Source organism: Balaenoptera ricei, chromosome 1 (assembly GCF_028023285.1).
Source record: "Balaenoptera ricei isolate mBalRic1 chromosome 1, mBalRic1.hap2, whole genome shotgun sequence".
NCBI lineage: Eukaryota > Metazoa > Chordata > Mammalia > Artiodactyla > Balaenopteridae > Balaenoptera > Balaenoptera ricei.
In genome coordinates, this window is record NC_082639.1 from 176,240,674 (window position 1) to 176,252,835 (window position 12,162).

Genomic DNA, 12,162 nt, shown 5'->3' on the forward strand with positions numbered 1-12,162 from the left:
AAAATCTCTCCTTCTGTTAAATTTCCATTAACAGTCAGCTGATGGGCATTCAGTTACATCTATAAAACCCCTTCAGGGGGACCTTCAAGATGGCGGAGGAGTAAGACGTGGAGATCACCTTCCTCCCCACAAATACATCAGAAATACATCTACATATGTAACAACTTCGACAGAACACCTACTGAATGTTGGCAGAAGACGTCAGACCTCCTAAAAGGCACGAAACTCCCCACGTACCTGGGTAGGGCAAAAGAAAAAAGAAAAAACAGAGACAAAAGAATAGGGATGGGACCTGAACTTTGGGGAGGGAGCTGTGAAGGAGGAAAGGTTTCCACACACTAGGAGCTCCTTCACTGGTGGAGATGGAGGGTGGGTGGGGGGAAGCTTCGGAGCCACGGAGGAGAGCACAGCAACAGGGGTGCGGAGGGCAAAGCAGAGAGATTCCTGCACAAAGGATTGGTGCCGACCAGCACTCACCAGCCCGAGAGGCTTGTCTGCTCACCCGCCGGGGCGGGCGGGGGCTGGGAGCTGAGGCTTGGGCTTCGGTCGGATCCCAGGGAGAGGACTGGGGTTGGCGGCGTGAACACAGCCTGAAGGGGGCTAGTGAGCCACAGCTAGCCTGGAGGGAGTCTGGGAAAAAGTCTGGACCTGCCTAAGAGGCAAGAGACCATTGTTTCAGGGTGCATGAGGAGAGGGAATTCAGAGCACCGCCTAAACAAGCTCCAGAGACAGGCGCGAGCTGCGGCTATCAGCGCAGACACCAGAGATAGGCATGAAATGCTAATGCTGCTGTTGCCGCCACCAAGAGGCCTGTGTGCAAGCACAGGTCACTATCCACACCTCCCCTCCCGGGAGCCTGTGCAGCCCGCCACTGCCAGGGTCCCGTGATCCAAGGACAACTTCCCCAGGAGAACACAGACTGTTTCAATGTCACACCGGCCTCTGCTATCACAGGCTCACCCTGCATTCTGTACCCCTCCCTCCCCCCGGGCCTGAGCAAGCCAGAACCACCTAACCAGCCTCTCCTTTAAACACATGCTATCTGGGCAAAGAACAGATGCCAGAGAGTGACCTACATGCAGAGGCGAGGCCAAATCCAAAGGTGAACTCCAGCAGCTGTGTGAACAAAGAAGAGAAAGGGAAATCTCTCCATGCAGGCTCAGGAGCAGCAGATTAAATCTCCACAGTCAACTTGATGTACCCTGCAGCTGTGGAATAACTGAAGAGACAATGAATCATCACAAAATTGAGGTGGTGGACTTTAGGAGCAACTGTGGACTTGGGGTTTGCTGTATGCGACTGACTATTTTCTGATTTTTATGTTTATCTTAGTATAGTTTTAGTGCTTGTTATCATTGGTGGATTTGTTTATTGGTTGGGTTGCTCTCCTATTTTTTAATACATTTTTAATTTCTATTTTAATAATTTTTTTATTTTTTATTTTAATGACTTTATTTTATTTTATTTTTATTTCTTTTTTTCTCCCTTTTCTTCTGAGCCGTGAGGCTGACAAGGTCTTGGTGCTTTGGCCGGGTGTCAGGCCTGAGCCTCTGAGGTGGGAGAGCCAAGTTCAGGACATTGGACCACCAGAGACCACCCAACCCCGCATAATCTCAGTTGGTGAGAGCTCTCCCAGAGATCTCCGTCCCAACGCAAAGACCCAGCTCCACTCAATGACAAGCAAGCTCCAGTGATGATTGCCCAATGCCAAACAACTAGCAAGACAGGAACACAACCCCACCCATTGGCAGAGAGGGTGCCTAAAATCATAATAAGTTCACAGACACCCCAAAACACGTCACTGGATGCGGTTCTGCCCACCAGAACGACAAGATCCAGCATCATCCACCAGAACACAGGCACAAGTCCCCTCCACCAGGAAGCCTACACAACCCACTGATTCAACCTTACCCACTGGGGCAGACACCAAAAACAACAGAAACTACAAACCTGCAGGCTACGAAAAGGAGACCCCAAACACAGTAAGTTAAGCAAAATGAGAAGACAGAGAAATACAGAGCAGATGAAGGAGCAAGGTAAAAACCCACCAGAACAAACAAATGAAGAGGAAATAGGCAGTCTACCTGAAAAAGTATTCAGAATAATGAGAGTAAAGATGATCCAAAATCTTGGAAATAGAATGGGGAAAATACAAGAAACATTAAACAAGGACCTGGAAGAACTAAAGAGCAAACAAACAGTGATGAACAACACAATAAATGAAATTAAGAATTCTCTAGAAGGAATCAATAGCAGAATAACTGAGGCAGAAGAACAGATAAGTGACCTGGAAGATAAAATAGTGGAAATAACTACCACAGAGCAGAATAAAGAATAAAATAATTAAAAGAATTGAAGACAGTCTCAGAGAGCTCTGGGAGAAAATTAAATGCACGAACATTTGAATTATAGGGGTCCCAGAAGAAAAATAGAAAAAGAAAGGGACTGAGAAAATATTTGAAGAGATTATAGGTGAAAACTTCCCTAATATGGGAAAGGAAATAGTCAATCAACTCTAGGAAGCATAGAGAGTCCCATAAAGGATAAATCCAAGGAGAAACACACCAAGACACATATTAATTAAACTAACAAAAATTAAATACAATGAAAAAATATTAAAAGCAGCAAGGGAAAAGCAACAAATAACATACAAGGGAATCCCCATAAGGTAATCAGCTGATCTTTCAGCAGAAACTCTGCAAGCCAGAGGGAGTGGCAAGACATATTTAAAGTGATGAAAGGGAAAACCTACAACCAAGATTACTGTACCCAGCAAGGATCTCATTCAGATTCGATGGAGAAATTAAAAACTTTACAGATGAGCAAAAGTTAAGAGAATTCAACACCATCAAACCAGCTTTACAACAAATGCTAAAAGAACGTCTCTAGGCAGGAAACACAAGACAAGGAAAAGACCTACAAAAACAAACCCAAAACAATTAAGAAAATGATAATAGGAACATACATATTGATAATTACCTTAAATGTAAGTAGATTAAATGTCCCAACCAAAAGACATAGACTGGCTGAATGGATACAAAAACAAGACCCGTATATATGCTGTCTACAAGAGACCCACTTCAGACCTAGGGACACATACAGACTTAAAGTGAGGGGATGGAAAAAGATATTCCATGAAAATGGAAATCAAAAGAAAGCTGGAGTAGCAATTCTCATATCAGACAAAATAGACTTTAAAGATTATTACAAGAGACTTTTTAAAGTCTTTTGTCATTTACAGACAGTTCTGGGTGTACTCTGATGCTTTTGTAAATATGTTCCTGTAAAAGGGTTTCATCTTCAGGAAATTCATGGAAAAGACTCTGACAAGTACAGGTTTCTGGTAACTGACTGTACTGCTGAACTGAATGAATAAGCATTTTCAGAACTCTAATGAATAACTGATGAGCTCATAAAAGTGCTAACAAAAGATCAAGATGGAAAAAAAAATTAATTACTTGGGACTGAGTGAACTGATGAGGATGAGTATAATTTTTGTGACTTTCTGTTTGAATTTAAAAAAAGAAAAAAATCCCATGAGGGCTCAGAGGCAAAGAATATACAAATCAATTTTCACTGCAAGGTAAAGGAGCTGTTACAGTGGAGGATTACTGGACTGAATGTCAATATTATGACATAGTATGAGTGTGTTTCATGTTTGGTAATTGCAATCATTGTTGCTTTTGTTGTGGTCATTCATGTACAATGCTTGGTGTCAGTCTATTTATCTCTTGTAAAAATAAAATACAGTGTTTGTGTGTGTGTGAAAAAAAAAATTTTTTAAAAAAAGATTATTACAAGAGACAAAGAATAATGAGCTATACCATGTTCTTGGATTGGAAGAATCAACATTGTGAAAATGACTATACTACTCAAAGCAATCGACAGGTTCAATGCAATCCCTATCAAACTACCAATGGCATTTTTCACAGAACTAGAACAAAAAATTTCACAATTTGTATGGAAACACAAAAGACCCTGATTAGCCAAAGCAATCTTGAGAAAGAAAAACGGAGCTGGAGAAATCAGGCTCCCGGACTTCAGACTACACTACAAAACTACAGTAATCAAGACAGTATGGTACAGGCACAAAAACAGAAATATAGATCAATGGAACAGGATAGAAAGCCCAGAGATAAACCCACGCACATGTAATCACCTTACCTTTGATAAAGGAAGCAAGAATATACAATGGAGAAAAGACAGCCTCTTCAATAAGTGATGCTGGGAAAACTGGACAGCTACATGTAAAAGAATGAAATTAGAACACTCTCTAACACCATACACAAAAGTAAACTCAAAATGGATTAAAGACCTAAATGTAAAGCCAGTCACTTTAAAACTCTTAGAGGAAAACAAAGGCAGAACACTCTATGACATAAGTCACAACAAGATCCTTTTTTGACCCACCTCCTAGAGAAATGGAAATAAAAACAAAAATAAATAAATGGGGCCTAATGAAACTTAAAATCTTTTGCACAGCAAAGGAAATCATAAACAAGACAAAAAGACAACCCTCAGAATGGGAGAAAATATTTGCAAACAAATCAACTGCCAAAGGATTAATCTCCAAAATATACAAGCAACTCATGCAGCTCAATATCAAAAAAACAAACAACCCAATCCAAAAATGGGCAGAAGACCTAAATAGACATTTCTCCAAAGAATATATACAGATTGCCAACAAACACATGAAAGGATGCTCAACATCACTAATCATTAGAGAAATGTAAATCAAAACTTCAAAGAGGTATCACTTCACACTGGTCAGAATGGCCATCATCAAAAAATCTACAAACAACAAATGCTGGAGAGGGTGTGGAGAAAAGAGAACCCTCTTGCACTGTTAGTAGGAATGTAAATTGATACAGCCACTATGGAAAACAGTATGGAGGTTCCTTAAAAAACTAAAAATAGAACTACCATATGACCCAGCAATCCCATTACTGGCCATATACCCTGAGAAAACCATAATTCAAAAAGAGACATGTACTACAACATTCATTGCATCTCTATCTACAATAGCCAGGACATGGAAGCAACCTAAATGCCCATCGACAGATGAATGGATAAAGCAGATGTGGCACATATATACAATGGAATATTACTCAGCCATAAAAAGCAATGAAATTGAGTTATTTGTAGTGAGGTGGATGGACCTAGAGTCTGTCATACAGAGTGAAGTAAGTCAGAAAGAGAAAAACTAATACAGTATGCAAACACATATTTATTGAATGTAAAAAAAAAAAAGTTCTGAAGAACCTAGGGGCAGGACAGGCATAAAGATGCAGACATAGAGAATGGACTTGAGGACACGGGGAGGGGGAAGGGTAAGCTGGGACGAAGTGAGAAGATAGTATTTACATATATACACTACTAAATGTAAAATAGATAGTGGGAAGCAGCTGCATCACACTGGGAGAGTAGCTCCTGCTTTGTGACCACCTAGAGGGGTGGGATAGGGAGGGTGGGAGGGAGACACAAGAGGGAGGGGATATAGGAATATATGTATACGTATAGCTGAGTCACTTTGTTATACAGCAGAAACTAACACAACATTGTAAAGCAATTATACTCCAATAAAGATGTTAAAAAAACAAAACAAAAACCTTCACCTCAGCCATCTAGTCTAATCTAATCACAGGAATAATACTCCATCAAATACACAGGTTATACAAGCACTCAAGGGGAGGAGATTATATGAGGTGGGATTCTTTGGAATCATCTTAAAATTCTGCTTACTACAAGTGGGTTTCGACAGACAAATAGGATTTTTCCAAGTAGACAATGGGTGAAAACACATTACAGCCTGAAACAACAGAAGTATATGAAGATTATGATTCTTATATGGCTGCAAGAGTTTCCTGTGTTTAATTAACCAGTTTCTAGCTTTTCTCCCTCCTCCACAACTCCCCCCTTAATTCTTGTCATCACTCCATTCTGTTTTCTTCTCTCTTAGCAGAATTATTTTTCCTAAACACGGCTCTGCTCAAGGGACTTTCTGCTTACAACTCTTTAATGATTCCATCTGATCTCCAAATTGAAGTTCAAATTCCCAAGCATGACATTCAGATTTGGCCCTTCTAATCTTGAGTTCAGTTTTATCCCAGGATGGTAAAGTTTATGTGTCAATTTGCGTGGTCCCTAAGTATCTAGATATTTAGACAAACAATGATCTAGATGTTTCCATGAGGAATGTTTTGAATGAGATTTACATTTTTTTTTAAAGAGGTCCTGACTTATTTATTTATTTACTTTATTTATTTATTTATTTTTTGCTGTGTTGAGTCTTTGTTTCTATGCGAGGGCTTTCTCTAGTTGTGGCAAGCAGGGGCCACTCTTCATCGCGGTGCACGGGCCTCTCACTGTCGCGGCCTCTCTTGTTGCAGGGCACAGGCTCCAGACACGCAGGCCCAGTAGTTGTGGCTCATGGGCCTAGTTGCTCTGCGGCATGTGGGATCTTCCCAGACCAGGGCTCGAACCCGTGTCCCCTGCACTAGCAGGCAGATTCTCAACCACTGCGCCACCAGGGAAGCCCAGATTTACATGTTTAAACCACTTATTGAGACATGATTGACACACAAAAAGCTGTACATATTTAATGTATAGAACCTGATGAGTTTAGAGATAAGTATATCCATAAAACTATCACCACAATCTATGCCATAAATGTATGCATCACCTTCAGAAGTCTCCTACTGTGCTCTTTATTATTTTTTGTGTGATAGGAATACTTAACATAGGATCTACACTCTGCAAAATTTTAAGTATACAATAAAGAATTGGTAACTATCGAAGCTATGCTATACAGTAAATCTCTAGGGCTTATTCATCTTGTATAATGAAAGAGTATTATTTGACTTACTCCCATTTCCCCTCTGCCAGCTCCTGACAATCACTATTTTTCTTTCTATGTGTTTGACTCTTTTAGATTCCCCATATAAGTTGTATTATGTAGTATTTATCTTTATGTATCTGGCTTATTTCACTAAGTAAGATTTACATTTAGGGGGAATTCCTTGGTGGTCCAGTGGTTAAGACTCTGCACTTCCAATGCAGGGGGCATGGGTTCAATCCCTAGTTGGGGAACTAACATCCCACATGCCGTGCATCTTGGCCAAAAGAAAAGATTTACATTTAAACTGGTAGAGGTTGAGTAAAGTAGCTTGCCCTCTATAATGTAGGTGGGCCACATCCAATCAGTTCAAGGGCTGAATGGAACAAAAGACTGACCTCTCCCAAGCAAGAGGAAAATCTGCCAGCAGACTGCATTCAGACTTCAACTGCAACATTGGCTCAGCTCTTCCCAGCCTGTCTCTCTAGCTTTAGTCTTTGGATTTGAGATGCAACATTGACTCTTCTTCAGGTCAACAGCCTTTGGACTTGAACTGCAGCATCAGCTATTTCTGGGTCTCCAGCCAACCAGCCCACCCTGTAGATTTTAAACTTGAGCCAGTTCCTTAAAATAAATTTCTTTTTATTTACCTCCTATTGGTTCTGTTTTTCTGGAGAGCCCTAAAAATACAATCCTCAACTCACTCAACAATCTGAACCCTGAAACACCTTGCTCTCTCTGGCCTTTGTATGTATACTTCTTCCTCTATCTGGAAGTGCTTTTCATTTCTTCTTTTCCTATGTCTTCATCTAGTTAGTGCTACTCATCCCTCAAGACTCAGCTCAGGGGTCACAATGCGAGGAAAGTTTCTCTGACTACCCCATCCAACTCTCCTGTATAGGGAAATTCTTTATCACACTGTATTGTAGCCACCTGTTCACTTTAGACTATAACTGTAAACTCCTTATGGAAAATTATCAATCATCTTCTTTATATCCTTGACCATATTCTATTTTTAATAAGTAGGGGATTTTAATAGATATTTAATAAATGGGTAAATGGATGAATTGATGGAAGACATTTTCAAGGAATTCCAATTAATCCAGAAAGACTGAGTGCAAAGCATGAAGAAGGGTGAGTATCACCAATAAATTTGGAAAGGAAGGAAGAGAAATATTGCCTTGCCGGAAATTTGGACATGGAGCCATTGCAAAGTTCTGAACAGAGGAAATGTAAATGATCAAATTTGCACTGGGAGAGATTTCTCTGACTACAGAGTGGGTGATCCATGAGAGTGGATTAAAATAAAAGAGATTATTGGAATAATCTAGGAGAAAAATAATGAAGACATGAAATCAAAACAGAAGGGGCACATGTGAGAAAGGCTTAGGAAGATTTTGTGTCATACCAGGTGATACGTGGAGAGAGAGAGTAGAAATGAAAAATAACCTCAAGGTTTTTGACTTGAAAACTGGATGGAATTAGTGCCACTGAGATAGAACCCAGGAGGAAAAGCATATTTGAAAAGAAAGATAAGTTGAGATATAGAATGTTGTCTGAGGTAGACATCTACATAGCAGTTGAATACTATGGTGGTTGTTAGCAACAATTTCCACCCCTTTTAGTCAGTCTTCCTGTACTTTAGAAGCTACCAAGCTAGAAGTAACATACCGACTTGCAATTAGGAGGTTAGTTGCAGACTTGGTTTCACCAATGAGTTGCAGAGACATAAAATTTGGCATGCAGAAGTGAGACCAACAGCGTCTTCTTGTTGCTTTGGTTGATTTCTGCTACCAAGCATGGTCATGGACATGTGAGTGTTTTCTACGGCAGAGTTCCAGTGACCAGGCCTTAGCTTCATATCTTTCAAGAGGCCATTCATGAGGTGATCAATGGTCAGTGTTCCAGTGTCCAGTCACAGGTTCATAGCTACCAAGAACTAGTTGCAAGAGTAACAGCATTAACTGCTGACATTCTGTGATGCTCAGGCATCTTCAGTGTTAATAGTCAGTCTCAATGCTACATGGTTATTATTTACTGAATCTGTTATTTTGTTTTGTTTCTTTTAGAGAAAGAAGTTAGATTTCTGCCAACACCGTCTGCCATCATGTTCATAGGACTTTCTCACATTCACCAACATACATCAATGTGCTTCCTCTCTGTGCTCAGCGCTGGTTTATTGGGAAGTGCTAGGGAATAAGACAGATAGGAAATTTAAGGCAAAACTTCAGCACTTTAGAATTTGTGACTGACCTCTCTTCAGTCACTTTGAGCTTTTACAAAAAGTTTCCATTGACTTTGTATAGCTCCTGTTTTCTGTCCTGCAAAATTCCTGGAGGCAAGGAAATAGCAAGGGCCTAGGAAACAGCTTGGAAAGCGGAAACAAGGAAGACAATGAATTCAGTAAACTATACAAGCTTATAAAATTGTCCCGTCTCAGTAGCAGATGGTAGAACGTACACCAGAACCCCTGTCTTCTGATTGTAAGTCCCAATGGTCTTTTTACCACATGACTCTTTTTTTAACAAAGTATTTTTTCTTAGATAATACAAAAGTAAACTTCTGTCACTCTCCTTTCTGAATTTCTCATCGGTGGATTCCAAGACAAAGATGTTTTACTCTTTAGGGAGATTTATCCTTGAGAGAGCCAGATTCTGTCCAAAGCACCATCAAGTATGTCAGACGTCTTGATGTAGGATTTAGAAAATGGACTTGCCCCTAACTTCACTTCACTGAAAGTGTTCGTGTTAACTCAGTGTTTCTGCTTGTTGACAGCTGAGGAGCCTATTGCCAAGATCTCTGCAAATGGCCTGGATCTTTGGCTCAAGGATCAATTCAAACTAGAGAGCCCCGGGCTGTTTTCAAAGACACATGTGACTGGATAACTTTGAGTCATATTGCGCAATGGGGGTTAAGCCTAAGGGTGAGGGGATTGTTCAGTTCACATGATGAATGGTCAAGAGGCTGCCTCTCCGTTGTCAGTGCTTCCTTGTCTGAGTCATCCAGGTGTAATAACCTGCCTTCTGCCTCATTGTTATACACAGAGCTGGTCTGGGAGAGGAGAATCTGTATGGGAAGGAAAAGTGATAGGCTGCACATAATCCCTTCGGGGAAAGGAAACAGAACTCCAGATGCTGGAGAAGTTCTCTACTTCACAGAACCTACTGATACTTTGAATTGGCACTAGATAAATGCGAACTTCTAAATTTAATTTATTTGGTGAAACTAAGCAAAACCATGTTGCCCTTTCCTTGTTACAAAGTGAGAAGTGAGTACAATTTCAATAAGAAAATAAATGAGCAGTCTCCCTTCTTAGGTACTGTGCTTAAAAATCAGACAAGAGGTTGCCAGTAGAGGTACTATGGGAGAGTCCTATGGGCATCATTGGATCCTACTATGATTATGAACTCAGGTTTACTCTACAAAATAGAGTCCCTGTCTGTCCTTCCTCTTCTCTTTCTTCCTGTTCTTTGCTCAGTGGTTGGGAAGCATACTGTATATCTACCTTAGGCAATAATTCCTTAATGAACTTAATAGCATGAAACTTGGCAGTGTTGCCAGAACAATGTTAGCTCTACTCTGGCATAAGTACCTATTTGCTGGATATTCAATAGACACTTCAAAATGACCTAAATGAACTTACTATCTTCCCTTTGCAAACCTGCACTTCCTCCCTCTTAAAAAAAAAAAGTAAAAGGACACTTGCTGGTCATTCATTCCCATGCTCACTGGCTTCCACTCACCATCCTGCCAAATCAATGCACCCTCGTCTTCACTGACCACCTCTACCCGGATTTTAGTTCAGGCATTCATCATTTCTCACTTTAATTTTGCCACCAGCTCCTAACTGGTCTCCTTCTAAGCTTGCCGTCTTCTAACCCATTCTTTAATGGCTCTCAGAGGAAGATTTTTACAACAAATCTGTCAGTTCTCTCCTTGAAATCCTTCAATGACTTCTCACTATCCCGTTAATAATGAAGTCCTAACTTCACAGCTTGACATTTGTACAGCCCTGCCTCCGTCTGTAGCTTCATTTATCACTATCCCCTGATTCATACCAATATAGTCCTTCTCATTTATTCATTTATTTCCTCTCTCTCTATCCCTTCTCTCTCTCTCATCCCTTTATTCTTTGAGACGTAGTCAACATATGTCTTGGGAGAATCTTCCATGAGCCACAAAAGCTAAACTAGAAAACCTGTTTATGTGTTTCCAAAGCACTCTTTTTGCCTCTATGATAGCATTTAAAAAATATTGTTTTTAGATTCCATACATATATGTGTTAGCATATGGTATTTATTTTTCTCTTTCTGACTTACTTCACTCTGTATGACAGTCTCTAGGTCCATCCCTATGTATAGATGATTCGCTTTGTTATAAAGCAGAAACCAACACACCAGTGTAAAGCAATTATACTTCAATAAAGTTGTTAAAAAATACATAAAAAAAATATTGTTGGTAATCTATATTTTGCCAATTTCTCCCACAAGATTTTAAGCTACCTGAAGGCAGAGGAAAGATCTCATGTGATAAAAATCTCCAAACCAAAATAGTGAGTCTGGCATGAGGCTTGGACTCAATTGATGTTAGTTCAATTAACCAATTCATCTTAAGCCGGCAACCTGTACCAGACCCTGGACAAACAGATAGGCATAGACCAGAATAAGCCAGGATAGAGAGAGCACATTTTCTGATGACATGTAATTCATATAACTATTAAAAATTTCTTTTGACACTCGAGAACTAGAGAACTTAGCAAATACAGTGGTTCTCAAAGTGTAGTCTATACATCACTGAGAGTTCCTGAAACCCTTTCAGGGTGCCTGAAAGTTCAAATTCTTTTTTCATAATGGTACAGAGACAGAGGTAACCAAAAGTTCCCAATCCATGGCCCTCTTAGTGTCTCAATAATTTATCCATAGCATTTCTGTATACTAAGTAGCTAGGCTGAAAGAACTCAATAAGTATTCATGTTCTAAAATCTTAATAAATGAAAAAATAATGCAAATAAATGGTGTATTTTTATTTTACTCTTGACTAACTACAGTTATTTATTAATAAGATATGTGTACCTGATGGGCACAACTTTTCAAACCTTGGAATCAGATGGAATACTGTCATCCTCATTTACTATTCCACATTAATTTTTATCACAAGAAGCACTGAAAAATCAAATTTCAAAAATACACTATCATAAAAAGGAATATAGTGGAATCTACCTTGAAACTGAACTAGCTGGAGCTAGTACTTTGCGCAGTATGCAACAGATATTGAGTACTGCTAGGTTTCCCTTGAAATTTAAAAATCTCTCTCAGCACCCTGTGAGT